This window comes from Hirundo rustica, chromosome 13 (assembly GCF_015227805.2).
Source record: "Hirundo rustica isolate bHirRus1 chromosome 13, bHirRus1.pri.v3, whole genome shotgun sequence".
In the NCBI taxonomy this organism is placed as follows: Eukaryota; Metazoa; Chordata; class Aves; order Passeriformes; family Hirundinidae; genus Hirundo; species Hirundo rustica.
Window position 1 is genome coordinate 6,451,209 of NC_053462.1, and position 16,877 is coordinate 6,468,085.

A 16,877-nucleotide genomic window follows, 5' to 3' on the forward strand; every position below is an offset into this window, starting at 1 on the left:
TGTTCATGTGGGGTACGTCTCTGAAAGCTAGACAAATCAGAAAAGCATAGAACTGATGAAACAAATAAAAGGGGAGAACAAATCCCAGTACATCTGGACTGCCCATGTTCTTGCATTATGTATAGAATATTGGGTGTTTGCATATTACCCCTGCCTTAAAACAGGTTAGGAGCTGGCCTGCTCCCTGCCTCCCATTACAGTTAGTTCTGTTCTTCAGCAGACAGGACTACATTTCTGCATGATTGTGCATTACTGGAAGGGGTAGTGCATCTTCTGACCTTTTATCCATCTGCATTCTGTCTTATTTTGGATATTCACTGTTGTCAGTGCCCTATTTCAGGGATGACCTGTAAAAGTTTGCATTGAATTTTTTCTTGTTAAAGCAGCTTTTACACAGAGGTGTAACATGTAGGAAACCTTCCCCAAATCAGCACTGGGGTGTCAGTAGATGCAACTGTGAAGAGCAGATATGCTTTTGGAAACCTCAGTGTGCCTGCTGAGGGCATTTCCCTTCGTTGGTCTGTGTAAGAAACAGCCAAACATGTGCAACAAAGCTCATTGGAAGACTGAGAGCCAGCCCAGCCTCCTTCCCCCCCGAGGACTGAGCTTTATGTTTTTAAGCAAAACCAATACAAGAGCAGTGCCTTTTGAAGCTGCCTTGCTTTTTCACCTCCCTCACATCAAACAGAAGCATATCTAAGACAGATGAATACAGAAGAAAACCAGAAGTGCTCTCTCCCTTGCTTTCGAGCAACTGTATTTATGAGGGAGATTTTATAACAACAAATAGAAAGCAGACTTGTTCCAGATATTGATTGATGGCTCTTATGGATAAAGAAGGCAGCAAGAACAAGACAACCAGGGCTTCCTGTAGGTAACATATTTGAAGAGGATGCACACGAAGGCACTTACACAAAAGGCAAAGAACCGTGCCAAAGTAAAGAAACTTGAAAGACACTAAACATTCAAAGGCTGATTGATAATGTCTCTTAGAACTTAACATGCTCACAGGAGCAAAACCTGGATCTCTGTGGAGCTGCTGTCATTAAAATTGAGTCTTCATGAAAAGGGAGGAATAAACAGACAAGAAAGCCAAGGGAGAAGAATAGGATTAATATATACAGAGTAGATGAGGGGGCAGCAGACTGTTTGAGGTGGTTAATTATCAACCCTAAATACTTTGTTTGTTCCAGATCATGACACAGCTTCTGCTAGTCCTAGCAAAACTTAGATATTGAGGTGGGGTAGGCCCTTGGATCTGATGTATTGTGGCAGTTCCTACATTACTGAAAGGTTAGAGGAGATTATAAGAGAGAAAATAGGCTTAGTTGAGAAATGAAGAAGCCTTAAATACTTTAAGCATTATTTAGGATAAACACGCATTTAAAATCTTCTCCAAACTTTCTGAAAATCTTGTCTGAAAAAGTGCCTGAAAATGTTACAGATTGGTAAAGGAATTGTTGACTTTGTTCACAAAAATAGAAATGAAGGTAGCCTACTAGAAAGAATTGAAATAGTTGTTTTTCTGTGAGTTCTGGAACTGCAAATTTTTGATGTCTGGATAAACCATAGGATAATTGGTTAAGTACATTGGTATTCCAAAATCCATAGTTGTTGAAATGATTCAGGGCAACAAATCAGTCAGTATTAGGTTTGAAGTGACTGTGACCATGAGTTCAGACAATTTCTTGGTAGTGTCCTATAAATACTGATGTTCCACAACTGAAATGGGAAGAGCTACTAAACACTGTATTTAGCACAGATGTTTCCTTTTATAGCAAATTAGTAGAATTTCAGTGTTCAGTGGGCCTTTAACACCCACCCTCCATCTGTGGTATTCATTTTTAGCATTGTGGAATAGGCCAAAAAAGCAGGCATATAATTAAAAATAAACCCCATCAGGGTGTTTTCTCTAGCTCAGTTTTCTTTTTTTTTCCTAGCTGTGTTCCTTCATTTGTGTGTGGAAACATTTCATGAGTAGCAACATGGATAAGACAAAGCTAGTTCTCCATCTGGGAGTCACGCCTATTGCAGCCAAGTGCGCTGCAAACAAGCCCTTGAGCAAATGCTGCATCCATAAGTGCTAATTGAGAAAGGCTGATTACGTCAGCTGGGTAAGAATAATATTCTTTGCCAAATGACCAGTTTGTGCTTGTGGCTTTTAAGTAGCTGTGGCTCACTGAAGTGCTTGAGAAGTGCCTTTAGTTTGAAGAGGAAGCTGAGTGAAGGGCTGAAGGCAAGTGCTAAGGGACCGGATGAGCACTCTGGGAGTAACAAAGTCAATAACCCAGAGAGTTGCCACAGATCCTCTCAGATAAAATGATGGTAAAGCTTGTCTTTGAGTAACTTGCTTGGGAGATAAAAAAGGAAGCAAGCATTAAAGTGACTCTGACCATAATGTGCATTGCAAACACATTCCGAATTTACGGTGTATACCAGCTTCTCAAGTTTCTTTCATGTATGTTTATTCCAGGTTGAATGTTCCAAAACCTTAACATGTGGTATGTTATTTATTGAATAACCTGTGGGACAGAGCACAGTGTCAGACTTGTGAATCTTCAAGTCAAGTCCTAGGTTTGAGGTGATTGGGCAATAGATAGGTACAGAGTCTAAAATGTATTTACTAGGGAGAAGAGCAGTGCCGTTGCAAGTGCCTCATGCATGGGATGCAAACCTTGCTAAGTCCGAACTGTCTGTGGCACATGGACCTGTTCCTCCTTATCTGTGTGTGTTCCTTCACTCTACACTGGGGCATGAAATCCAGGGCAGCCGCCACTGGCCTGCGCTGCCCTCACACCACCCGTAGGAAGAGCACAGAGGCAGGCAGCTGCGCCTTTCCATGGAAATTTAATAGCTCCATGTCCTATTCTGTATTCCTTGCTTTTCTGTGGTCTAATTATAGCTTCAAAATGATTACTAATTTCTTTTTAATTTCCAAATTTCATTTGGCATCTTACACTGAAATTTCTTGCAGAGAAAGAATTCAAACTATTGGATAGAAATCTTTCTTGTCGTATTCCCACCCAGATGGTCCAATCTGCTCTGCAGTTTGTGCCTGACAGCTAGTTAATCTGGCAGTGCAGAAACACACATTTAAAAATGCAGGTTCTGGCATCAGCCTCAGGCAAGCACCTCAGCTATGGTCTGTACCCTGAAATTTAGGAATTCAGTCTCTGTTCTCCTTAAAGGTGTCAAGAGTGTATTTTCTAGATATAAGGTATACTGTAGAAGATAACTCTGAAATCGAGATGTAACTAGGAATGTTTGTGTTGCAATACACTAACAGTGTTTCCATACTTACACCACTGGCTTAGGGCAATTTCCTAAAGGTGACTGAGAAAAGCAAACCCATTCATGGTAGGTCTGAATTTGTTACTCATGGAGTTTCATCTAGAAAACAAGAAAAGGAAGTAAAAAGATGGAAAAATGTTGCACTGAACAAAATGTATTTGAAAATTTGGCAAAGCATCGGGTAAATTCTTTATACTATATATTTCTTAGGTCAAATTTTGCTCTATCTGGTTGAACCATCTTTATAAAAAAATTAAAAAATATTACTGAATTGCATGTGTATGTTTCTCCTCATGGACTTTGAGAAGTCATAAAAACAGAGTAAGAAAGCAGAATATATTGTGGAGGGTTTTGTGTTAGTGGCACATTATAGAAATACAAAATTTATTATAAATACTGTAAATACAGAAAATAATACAAATATGCACCTTTACTCAGGACCATGAATCTTAGGTCAGAAACATATTTAGAAGGAAATTTTTGACTAAATATTTAGGGTTTTTTTCCTTTATTTACTACAGGATGATTTTAATCCTCTTAATTTTTTTAGATAAAGTTATTGTGTTACTAGCGACCACATGTCGTACTGAAAAAAAGTTGCCTTCCAGTCTGTTTGTTCCAGATCAGTGAAATTACCATGTGAGATTCTGCAAAAGGTATTGCACTTTAAATACCTCAGTTTTTATTAATGCAAAAGAGATAAAACTGCTTTTCCCATTTGCTCTGAAATGACAGTCTGTAAATGGCAGCAAACAAATTTTGCAAAATGCTACCTCTGTTTTTTGCCTGTCCATTCTGTATGGTATTTGTCAAGAGATAATGCAAAAATTCATATAAGTCATTTGCTCAAACTTTAAGGCTTAGTAGTACATTTAATAACACATTTTCCATTCCTTTTTGAATGCAGAAATAAGAAATCAAGAAATGAGAGTGAGATTATATTTTATAGGTCATATATAATGTCAATTCTGAAATGGGTGCAGAAGTTTTATATAATTCTTTTTATCAAAAAAGTCTGCTTAAAAGCTTTTACAACTGTCCCTAGAGATCCCAGGGAGGAGATGATAATTTTCGTTATGAATTAATCTTAGAAAATTTCACAGTAGCAAAAACTGTGAACATCTAAAGAAATAATGCAACTTTAAGAACAGTTCTGAAATATTTCAGCTAGCATAACCTAAGGCCTGGCTTTCAAAGAAGAGCTGTATTATATTCCTGATTTTAATTGTCTTCTGATTCATCTCCTCTGAAAAGAATCAATTTCAAATGAAGGAGAGGTTCCCCAGGTAGTTTTTACAAGAATCACTCATTAAGAGGCGCTTTAAGGTAATGCATAAGCATAGATCATAGAATGGAAGGGTTGGAAAGGCCCCTAAAGACCATCGCCTTCCACCCGTGCCATGGGCAGAGACACGTTCCACTCAACCAGGTTGCTCAGAGCCCCGTCCAGCCTGGCCTTGAGCACTTCCAGGGATGGAGCAGCCATAGCTTCTCTGGGCACCCTGTGCCAGTGCCCAACCACCCTCATGGCAAAGAATTTCACATTAATGTCTAATTTAAATCCTCCATCTTTCAGTTTGAAGCCATTCCCCCTTGTCTTACCACTCCAGGCCCTTGTCCCTGCAAAGTCCCTCTTCAGCTCTTTAGGAGCCCCTTTAGGCATTGGAAAGTGCTGTAAGGTTCCCCTGAAACTTTTTCTTCTCCAAGATGAACAGCCCAGCTCTCCCACCCTGTCCTCATAGCAGAGGTGCTCCAGCCCTTTGATCATACTTGGGACTATCCTGTGGACTTGCTCCAGCAGGTCCACATCCTTGTTATGTTGCGAGCCCCAGAGCTGGACACAGCATTCCAGGTCTCTCAGAAGAGCAGAGTAGAGAGGGAGAGTCCCCTCCCTTGACCTGCTGGTCCCACTTTTGGTATAACCCAGGATAGGATTGTCTTTCTGAGTTGCAAACACACACTGCCAGCTCATGTCCAGCCTCTCATCCACCAACACCCCCAAGTCCTTCTCCCCAGAGCTGCCCTCACTCCTCTCTCTGCCCAGCCTGTATCTGTGCTTGGGACTGCACCACCCCAGGTGCAGGACCTTCCACCTGGCCTTGTTGAATTCTGTAGGTTCATGCAGACCAACCTCTCAGGCCTGTCAGGGTCCCTCTGGATGCCAATCCTTCCCTCCATTTTTTTCTATTTAGACTTAGGCAGGTTGATCTAAGTCAAAGAATTGGTGTATTTTCCAGATTATTTTTGCTTTAGCTATAGGTTCTTGATATTCTTTTTCCCTTTCTCAAGGCTTTGTTTAATGCATTATAATATCTGTTCCCTCTGAGAAGAGAAAAATGCATAATGAAATTAAGTTCTTACTTGGAATTACAAGGAAAGTGTATAATTTTTCAGATTTGATAGCAAGGGATGTCTGGGCTGTATCACTGGCAAATCACTTCAGCAGTCGTCCTTAGAGAGCCATTAGTACTGCTATGGAGCGTAACACATATAGCCAGTCTTGATCAGGAATTATGACAGCCCAAGGAAGGCAGGTTTTGACATACGGTATTTTGCTTGTATTATATTTTGAGCCATGTATCCCTGTATTTTGCTGACAGATTGTCAGGGAAGTGATTAGTCTGGATTACATGATGATGATGATTTCATTTTATAAAACAAAACAAAAAAAAGTAAGCAAAAAGGAATTGCTTTTGGCAGAAGATGATACCATTACTTAGAAGAAAAAAATATTTAACGTTAAATTAAATGCTTATAAAAATGAATACAACAGAATATGAAAACAAATAATAGGTAATAGCTAGTTAATAACTCTGAAATAAAGATTTAGACAATATTTTCTCTTCATTCAGTGCTAAATCAAAGCCACATAAGCAATGTTACGTTGAACACTTGGCTTCATGGAAATAGCTACTGGTAATGAGCTACAGGGCACAGCTACTACAGTTGTGACAATAGCTGGCAGTGTATAATGTTGGCAGTATCCTAATGTGTAAAATATCCATGTATACCATAATTACTGGAAGGAAGTGCTTCCCTGCAAGGCTCCTATATTTTCACTGAGGCCTTTGAATAGGAGTGGTGCTGTTCTGTTAAGGAAGCTGGTTTGGGATTTTGTCCAGGGAAATTGGGTACATTGAGACTAGTGGGTGCAGAGAAGGAACTCCCCCCAAAAACCTGACTTTTAAGGAGTTGACCCTGTGTCCCAGGGATTAAAGCCAATATGCAGCTAGAGAATTGTGCTGGAATGCCATAGGTGCAGCAGTGCTCCAATGCTCGTTCATCCTAGGAAGGCAGCTCAGGGCACAGCTGGTCCCTGACTGCACCTCAGGACTGCAGAGCTCTGGTTACCTCCTTTCCAAGCAGCAGCAAAATGCCGTTATGTTTGTCTTCTGCAACAGGCTGATTTATGAGGAGAAAAACTTTCAGTCCCAAAAGAAAGGAAATAAAATTTCTTAAAAATGTGGGCTGCCAAAAGAGGAACTACTACAATACATATAAGCCATAAATCTGTTAAAAGTGCACGCACTGAAGTGGTTAGTATGGTGCCTTCTGGGAAATAGGTTTAATTTTTCCATTTCTTTCAAGACTTGTGCTTTTTTGACTGACAGAAGCTCAGATCTATGGGAAATGGAACATTTGAGAAGTGAGTACGTTCTTTTCCCTGGGCAAGCACTCTTGGTCACCTGAAGGAACACTGATCCTCCTCTCTTACTGATGACAAATCAGATGGCCTTTAGAAGTATTCCCAATTAATATTTTTATTGCAGACCTACTGGGGAGTTATGGTGTGCTTTCTAGATTATGGTGGTATAACATTCTTTAGTAAAGGCCACATAAACATCACATCTTTTAACTTCAACTGCTAACTTGAAACCAAAAAGCATCCTTTGAGTACAGTTCTTGGACTTTGTTCAGTCAACCTTTGAAGAAAGAGAATGTGCCTTTTGTATAAATCGGGACCAGACTTAAACACATGGGGCAACTTGCTCAGTGCATTTGAAGTTAAAATTTGACATAACAAAGGATATTACAAGAAACTGCAGTGAAGTTTAAAAAGATCAGTACTGAGCTAGAGTTTATTGCCAGTACTGTTCTTGCAGATCAAGGCTATGCTAATGTGGTCTAGGGTTACTTTAATATTTTGCAGCCTCTCATTCCCTTGGTGCATGTTTGAAGCATGTGTATCACTTACTTTTATAATAACATAACTTGATAAAACCTTCTGCTTTGTGCTGGTCTCCTGAGGTAAAAAGTCACAGATATTTTAAGTCTCACATTGTTTGTTCCATCTTCATTATGTTTAATGAAAAATATATATATCTTGGTAATATAACATACAGTACTTCCTCATAACTGGGTTGCTGTAAGGAAGGACATTTATCACCTGAATAATGAAATTAAATCCTAGTTATTTCTCTGGTCTTCTTTGTAAGACACACAGGAGATTGACAACATTAAGTACTATTGCACAGCATGATGGAAAACTTTGAAAAGGACTTTTGTCTTTAGGGATGGATGAGTGGAATCTTGACAGTGTTCCTGAAAGATGTACTATGCAGCTTTTTATTCTCTGTGCAGGAAGAGGTGGGTGTGTGTTCTAAATATAATTATGGGTCAGAGTGTAAATGTTAGGTTGTGTGAAGTCCATGACTGAAAGCAGACTATCAATTATGTCAGTGGGAGGTTACTGCCAAGATCAAAAGTAGATTATAGGCCTGGCTAAGGCTGCACTCACCCAGCTTTGCTGGTGCATCAATGCTGATGTGCTCCTCTAGCAAAGAGCATGGCACTCCTGTGGATGCAGCATATTCTGGTTTGCGGTGAGTGAAAGATGCTCCCTGGAAGAGAAACACTGTCCATATAACTGTGTCTCTGCACTCAGCTTTTCTGATGCAAGTAGCCATCTGTTAGTTTTGTCCATGTTCAGGTCCAGAGTACTCACAGCTCTGATTCGTGATCAGAGAAACCTGGCCTTCAGCAGAAGAACCCAGAGGGGTGAGCCCAGCCCTTGCCCTGAGCCATGGTGAAGGGGCTGAATAATCACAAGATTCTCTGTGTGACATGGGACAGGGATAGAAACAACCTGGGACAACCACTTGTAATTTTAGGGCATCCAAATTCCCAGTGAGTCATCAAGTTAAAATTAAAAAGGGGACCTTTTTTCCCAGTCTTTGTTTTGGTAAGGTAGCTGAAGAAGCAGAAAAATCAACTTCTAGACGAAACCTAATTTGGTCTAAAACCACTAGATAGAAAGTTCTTGATTTTCCTCATAGATATAAGACAAAATTATTAGTTTTAAAAATCAAGGCTTTTCAATGTACAAACTAGACTAAAATTACTCCAGTTTCTTCACTTTGGCCTTACTATATCAGGAGGTTTATAACTAATGCATTGCAAAGCATTGAATGTAAAAATATTGAGAGATGAAAGTAGAATCTTTGTTACACAAAGAAGTAGAAAATATTGATCAAAAAAATGCTCTGAGGCAAACCAATTAAAGACCCATTGACAGGAAAATGACCTGCTCATCCATCTTTCAAATTAAATTTAAAACCTGGGTCCACATTCTTTGTGGCCATTTTAAACTCCTGAGCATGAAGTCTGAATGCTGTTAATTTTGGTCTCCTGGCCAAACTCCAAACTGAATAATTATTCTGCTTCTTTCCTAAATTACAGCAGCAGCTTCATTAGGAACAAATGCATTCATAGTTTGCTGACCTAAACTGCTCTTATATTGCTATGCACTATTAACTGTTGCTGCATTTCCAGCCGTGGCTGGCTGCATTCCCATGGAGGAATGACCTCTGAACAAAGCATGTATATCTTTAGCTTGTTTAAAAAGCTGTGGGGCAAAAGATGCTGTATATATAAATACTATCAAAGAAATCATTTTAGGCCAGAACATGCAGGTGCTGAAGTGTGTTCACTGAACAGAGGGCATTCAGGGATGTAGCTGGGTGAAAGACAGAGACTATTTGGGGACAGAGGGTGTTTGCTTATGGGTTGGAAAGCTTGTGGCCACTGGTTATCATGAAAAAGGCAATTTCATTGAGAAGCATTGCAAAATTATAGAACAAAATGGGAAGCAAAGGGAGAGTGGAGATTTACTAAAAACAGAGGCTCGGTGCTTTCTGGATATGTGTTTCTGGATAATGAGGTCAGCTAGCAAGATGCATGTTGTTTTTTTCTAGAAGTAAAAGTGATTAAATTGTTGGGAAGCCCAGTAAAATATTCCAGACATGCTGTGCATGGTTTCTTAATGCTCTGTATTTTGTTCTAATTATGTTATAGCTTCTTTAAAAAAATCTACACTGAAAGGTGAGGGAAATGGTGTAAGATATGAGCAGGAGGTTTCACAGTCTTTATCTTTCTACTGTGCTGTTTAGCTACTTGCTTTCCACTGCTATCACTGTTGTACAGCACCTGAATTAGTTGCCTAAAGTGGTTTTAACTACCAGTTTAGTGGGAGATGCTCAACTGCACAGCGGAATTTAGCTGTTCCTAAAAAAAATCCAGGACAGTCTAAACACAAACAGCTAGCTGAAAATGTTGTTTATGGGAAACTGTTCCATTTGTGGGAGAGCCACATGGCAAGAAAGCTCTCTAATCCACAGAATGGTTATGGTGGCAGCAAGGAACAGAGTTGAACCCCAAGGTCTTGGCTTTCATTAACCTTCATCTCTGTTCTGTGAAGTAGAAACACTGTGTGATCCTTTCATATAGCCTGGAATCAGACTATACTGTAGGGCTGGGCAATTTTGTTTCTGTAGATGAGTTCAGCAAGTACAAAGCAGAACCATGCTCTCATTCTCCTAAGTGTAAGCAGGTTATTTCACTAGGCAGCAGATTAATTTAATTTATTTCCAGCACAAAAGCCATTACTAGAAGATATTTTTATTGTCTTAGAAGTCAGAGCTGTGGAATGAAGGTGCTGTATTTGGTGTCCTCTATGCAGTGTGCTATATTCAGGTGTTCGTGGTAAACTTGAGTATGACTACTCATTGTCACATAGTTGTTGTGTGACTGGTACCAGAACTCTAAATTCCTACACTTATTCTTTCCTAACAGTGAAACAATCATACCAGAAGTGTTCAGTTCATTAGTTAACTGAAATTATTGTGGATTATTAAATTTACTAGGATTTATTCTTAGAGATGCTAGGATGTATTAGCACTCTTTTTTATTTTCTCTCTTAGGAACTATACTGAAAGTACAGTATTGTTTACAAATAGGAAAGTATCTATTCCCCCCAGAATTTCAATATTTGTCATCAAGGAAAAGAACAAAAACCAGTTACTGTCATGCACATCACCAATCAAAGCAACTGCTGACCTTGTGGATGGTCTCCTAATCTCTCTCAAACGAAGAAAAAGTGCATTTAGAGAAACTGAAGCATCTTTGAACAGTCTGCTATGAGTCAAATGGGTTTGTTTTGCAACAGATTTTATTTGCTATGAATAATCTGATGCGCTTTATTTAATTGGCAGACACAACAATAACCACTCATATCACATTTCCCATAGGCTCCAAATCATGTTTGAGCCCTTTTGCACAGTTAAATGGTTACTAGTATTCTTCTTTCAACATCTGTTTTAGTCAACCTTGCCAAGTATCTATTCATTGCTGTTATAACAAGATGTTAAATATTTAAAATTACAGCTTTACAATTGTGCCTGAACATATTTTAACTGTCTCATTTTGGATTTTATAACTTTGTATATAATTTACAGAACTTTAGGAGAAAACAAAGAAATCCATTAAAAGAAAAAGGGAAACATAGCAAGTGGATCATTAACAGTTTCAGCAGAATTACAGATTCTCACTTAGATTTCAGTAGAATATAGACATTGAAAGCATTTAAGAAAATCAGCATTTTAAAAAAATCTAAACAGAAACAATCCACAGATTTCTCCTGCCTTGCATTAATAATTCTGTCCACCAATGTTAATTACATTGGAAAACCTAGTAAAACCCAACTAAAATGTACATGCCTGCATGTCATTGTTCTGATGTGGTGGATAATGGAAACCAACACTGCAATATTTGAGTCACAGGATGAGTCAGTTCTTTTTGACTTGAAGGACCAGCACTGGATATTAAGAATAACAGTAGATTTCTAAACTTCTCATCCAAACCAATTAGTCTTTTCGCTAATATTCTCAGTCATAAGCAAGAAGAGATCTTATATTAATTCTAAGCCTTCATTCTAACCCCTCTGAACAAAAGCAGCTTAGTAAAAGACTTCAGTCTGAACAGAATTCAGACCACAGTGTACTTGTCATTGTATACAAAAAACATGTGCTTACCCAACTTGGCCTTACTTGATGATATGTTCCAGTTTGGCATAAACTATTTTATAAAATGAAAATTGAAAAATAGACATTAATGAAGATTCCCTCCTTAAAAACAGTGGATAGGTTATATCTCAAGCCAAGAATTCTCAGTTTTATACTCTCTTCCACAGAAGGCACAGCTCTGTCACATATTTGAATGGCTGTTTTTTCAAAATTGGCATGTTCTTCAAAACATTGCTAAGTAAGATCATTGTGTACCATTCTTGTGCCAAAATATACAAAATGCGCTATATCAGTCACATATGTAGTTAGGCATCCAGGACAGGACTCAGAACTGGCTTTTTTAAACTGTAAATAACAAGCCTCTATTATGACCTAAATGCTATTCTCCCTGTGAGACAACCATAACATTTATTTACCCAAACTCAGCAGAATGGCTTCCCTCAAATTATAGCAAACTGTCAAAGACAGAAGAGAAAGACAGAGAAGATTTAGGCCCAGATCGTGGGCATTTTTAAATCAAAGGCTGATCTGTCATTCCCTAAGAGAGACCAGTATTTTGCCTGTAATGAGCAGTTACTCTGAAGCTGGCTTTGTGGCTGAATGAAAGAATAAGGAATTGTGTATGAAGGAGATCAGATTTTCTGCTAGGACCAAGGATAAATAAGCTGGTGTGTATAAAACAAATGTGTAAGATAGTCTTCTACATGCTGGATCTTGTACTAGAACACAGGTCCATGTAATTTGATATGGATTTTGAAGGGAATAGGATTCAAAACAAAGCCCTAATATGGGATTTAATTGATCAGATACACGGTAAAATACAAAACCACTGTTCAAGGAAAAGGTTTGTGTGACACCCAGAAGCAGTCACTGGGCTTGTTTTCTTCCCATTAGTTGTGACTGAGAATATGATAAGTTCATTTTGCAGGATTTCATGAAGGAATACTCTGAAAAGCAGAATATTGTGGGAGGAAATAATCCTGGGTTTCAGACAAGAAGGTTTTACTTCATTAATTTTCTTGCTTTCTTCAAGGATATGGTGTCACAGCTGTGGCTGGGGTGAGTGATGCAAGCGATGTAATGTGGCACTTGTGGAAATAGAAGGAAGATGTTACTATGCCTTAGTAACAATCACACAGCAGTAGAAAGAGCATGCAATGGATAAAAATCCATCTCTGGACAGGAGAATGAGATTATTTTAAAAATTGCATGTTCCTTAAGGATATGAGAGCGAGCTCTTGTTTATCACTATATCTAACTACCCAGGATTGCAATATCAATTTAAAAGTAATAGCAATATCAATTTTTAAAAAACAATTGCTTGTGGAAACAAAACTGATGGTAAAGAAATTGCAGAAAAATACAACTATGGCCTAAGAGAGTTATCTATATAAGATTATAAAGGAGCTAAAGGATCAGTCAAGCACAATGCGGACAAACTTAATAATCTCAAGTTTACATAAGTATGTATTGCATGTGTTAAGAACATGTTCACAGTAAAACTGAGTTAGAGGATTTTAAGAATTCTGTCTGCTTTCATCTTGAAAAAATCACTCGAGTAGCTGTGTCAGTGAGTTACAGAACTGAACCCTGCAGAGAGTTTGAGGGGAAAAGAGGCTTAGCTAAGAGTTTCTGAAGAATATATTTCCTAGCCTAGTGAAATAATACGAAAATGATACTTGTCAAGAGTCAAGGACAGCAGTCTTGTTTGCTTTCCTGGGAAAATTTGCATTTTGGCTTAGATGAGGGAATCTAGAGGTGTTTAACCACAGTTTTGGAGACTCTGCTCCCATACAAAATGCCCACCTCACTGAACTGCAGACCTGACTTTCCACATCTCATAAAATTTCCCTTCTTTTAGGAAAGAGTCTTTGTATGCTAGCAGAGCAGAGTGTACTGAAGTCTCAGTCTCTGAGACACGTCAGACCCACAGCTCTAGGAAAGGGAATATTCACAGCAGTGGTGAAGGAAATAAAGGTGGGGGGAAATACCGTGATAAGAAGAGGCTGAGCAGAAGTGTTAAACCTTCCTCTGTTGTTTGCAACTGCAGGCCACTCCACTCTGTAGACACAGATCTACCTCTCCAGATTTCATGGAGAGGCAGGAAAATCAGGTTTAGAGTTTAGTTTGCATCCCCGGATTTTACTCCCCCCCTACACTGCCCCCGTGTGGTTTTAGTTCCAGCACAGAAACCGTGCTGGAATCAGAAGAGACTTACACTTGGTGTTTTGGAGAAGTGTGAAGCAGTCACATCATAATTTGGACCTAATTCAGGATATTTTAACCAACCCTACTGTTCTGGGCTAAAATCTGGTGCAGATGTGAATCTGTTGTAATTTCATTAGAACAATAGTTCTTAATCTGATTGTCAGCCCCTGTGCTCTAAGAGCACTATGGTCTAAAGGCCGGACTCTTACCTTTTGATTCTCTGAGTTTATGTCTCCTGGTTGCTGTTGTGTGGCTTATGTTAAATAAGTGGGTGGTTTCAGGCCTGTGCACACGAGATAGGTGGTTATATAATGAAAATCAGTATCTCCAAGCAAATGGCATAATTAGCACTATCAGATCTCTGGAAGAGAGAGGGGAAGGCTTTGGGGATAGTGGCACTGCACCATTTTCTCTCAGATGAGACTCCTGCACTCGAGTCACCAGTTAAGGAAGGTAAAACTCCCCTTAACTCTAGAATGTGCTGGATGTGTTTCACTGATCTCTAGAAGAGATCTGTCTTTAATGCACGAGTCCTTTAACAACTCGTGGCAGAAGGTGACTGTTCATGGTGGCAGAGCCATCCCAGGGCAATCCTGTGCTCCCCCTCACCCCGGCAGTGTCTGAGCAAGGTCTGACTGGAGCCTGCTGGAGCCTGGTCATGGCTCTTTGTTAGGTTGAAGGCTGGTTTCCTCTCCTAAACAGACAGGATTGCCTGGCTCTCACAGTCCCCTCTTCCTTCTACCAGGTGCTCTTGGCTGGGTTGCACCCAAGTGCTGCTGAAGTAAGCTGCATGTTTTCCAGGGATCAAGTTAGAGTTACCACTGCCTGTGGTATAGGCAAATGTCACTCTAATAGTCAGTAGCAATGTGCTGTCTCATGCTGAATTGGGGCCTAAACTTGCAGGAAGGAAAATGTCCCAATACATTTTACCATTTGGATATGGGTCAAATTTGCTGTGATTACCCCAGTGTGAGTCAGAAGTGGTTCAGTTACATCCTTGTAAATTGGATAAGCCTTACTGGCCTCCATGGAATGACTGGATTTGGCCCATTGCTTTACGACTGTGCTATTAAAACAGTGAATCTTCTAGCAAGGCATAATAATAAAAAAATAAAGTTTACATATGTCGGGATGTGCTCTGGATAGCAGTGTAACAAGACAGAATATTAGACTTAATCATGTTTTGGGCCACAGTGCTGACAACATATATGTGGCAGCACTGCAGGAAAAAAGCAGTCTCCTCATTATTCTCAGTGTGTTTTGCAGCACACCAAGGCATCTGAGCAAGGTGACTCTCAGAACCATGTCAGGGCTGGAAAAAAAATTGCCTGAAATGAGTTGTAACAATAATAATAATAAAAATATTTCCTTGTTTTAGCTTGAAGAATTGCTGTTGAAATCTTAATTACTGGAAACTAGAATCATCAGCTGAACTGAGGCAAACAGGACAACAAACTTTTTAGAAAGCAGTTACAGCTGCTAGGGTGCAACTAAATCTTAGAAGAGTTAGTGTAGTCAGCAATTGGAAGTGCACAATATTTTGGAATAAACCATTAAAGCAACATAGGATCTCTTAATTCTGCATGTCTTTTGAATATTCTACAGCCCTCAGAGCTTCTCCCCATATTTTGTTTTCCTGTTGTCTGCCAGCCCCAGGGCTTAGCAGTAAATCTCCAGGCCAGCCTTCCTTCATAGTGGTGGCTGAGCAGTCGTCAGGTGAAAATATGGAATGGATGCTGCCCCAAGATCATTGCAGGCATTTCTGTCCTGTTATCCCTCTCCTAGATGTAACTATCAAGGTCTGCTTAGCAATGAATAAAGATTCCTGCATCTTGTGCTCTCCTGGGAGGAACTTCCCTGGTTTGCCACAAAGAAATGTTCTTCTGGTTTCCCAGCTGTCCCCTGCTTTGAGATGGGGGCATTTTTTTCAGCTTCGTATCTTCTCGGGTTTTTACCCCTGACCCCGATGTGTTTAAAGAAAAAAGGAATACTTTTTGTACTGTCAGGGTAAGCAAAGAAGGTGTTAGAGCCTGCTCTTGTAAGATGGACTCCGCTTTCCCTTGACTATTATTTCTAGTTTGATTTCAGCTTTCTTTAGTAGTGGTACCAAAATTGTGCAAAGCTTTCTGTCTGGCTGTAGAGTGGAACACTTTTCCAAGTGGGTCACCCTCTACAAGGGTGAACTTTTACTCCAAGTTCAAAGTCAAAAGCATCAGAAAGCTCAGAGTTATCACCCTGAGGATGAAATACACAGAGCTTTTAAACATAGATGCCATCCATCACGGCATCTGTGTTACTACAGCAGGCCAAAATGACACCGTATGCTTTGCAAGTGATGCTGCCTTTTTCTCTCAGTGTGTTCGTTTCTCTGCTTTTCAGTCTCCGGTGCCTCATTTCTGACTCATCGTACGAACTGAGCCAAAGGATGGGAACAGAGATCTCGGGCTTTGTGTTTTCCTTCCATGCTGCCCCTGCACACTGGGAGATAAGAGTTTCTCAGTTCTCTGAGTCCGTAAATTGCAGCAGACCTATGAAACAAGCAAAAATGTGAATTGGGAGGACTAAAATTCTGATCACAAATTACAAATGTGATAGACAAATTTTGACTAATTTACACTCTCTGAAGAAATGGGGTGTTGTAATCATAATTTTTCCAGAGTTCGGATTTTTGAATATGGAATAATGATTAAATTAGGTAAAATATTCGCCAGTATCACCTTTTTTTTTTTTTTTTTTTTTTTTTTTTTTTTTTTTTTAATTTAAAAATTTTTTTATTGAGAACGAAATGAAGAGGTCGTTTGATAAAAGCGATAAAACTCACGGACCAGCCAAAAAAATCTTGGTGAGGTGCCACCTTGTGCCTGCGGAGCGACATGGCCGAACCTGTGCGCAGGGCGGGGCCGGGCCGGGCTGGTGCCGTAGAATTTGGAAGGGAAAAGAACCGGAACAGGGCTTTGAAAATCTCTGCTGTTGGCTGGCACCTGTCTCTCAGAACAGCGCGTCCCTGAGAGGGGAGACGAGTATTGTTAAAGAGGTTAAACGTAGTCTTTCCCCCTCAGAAGTGGTGCATTTGAAAGG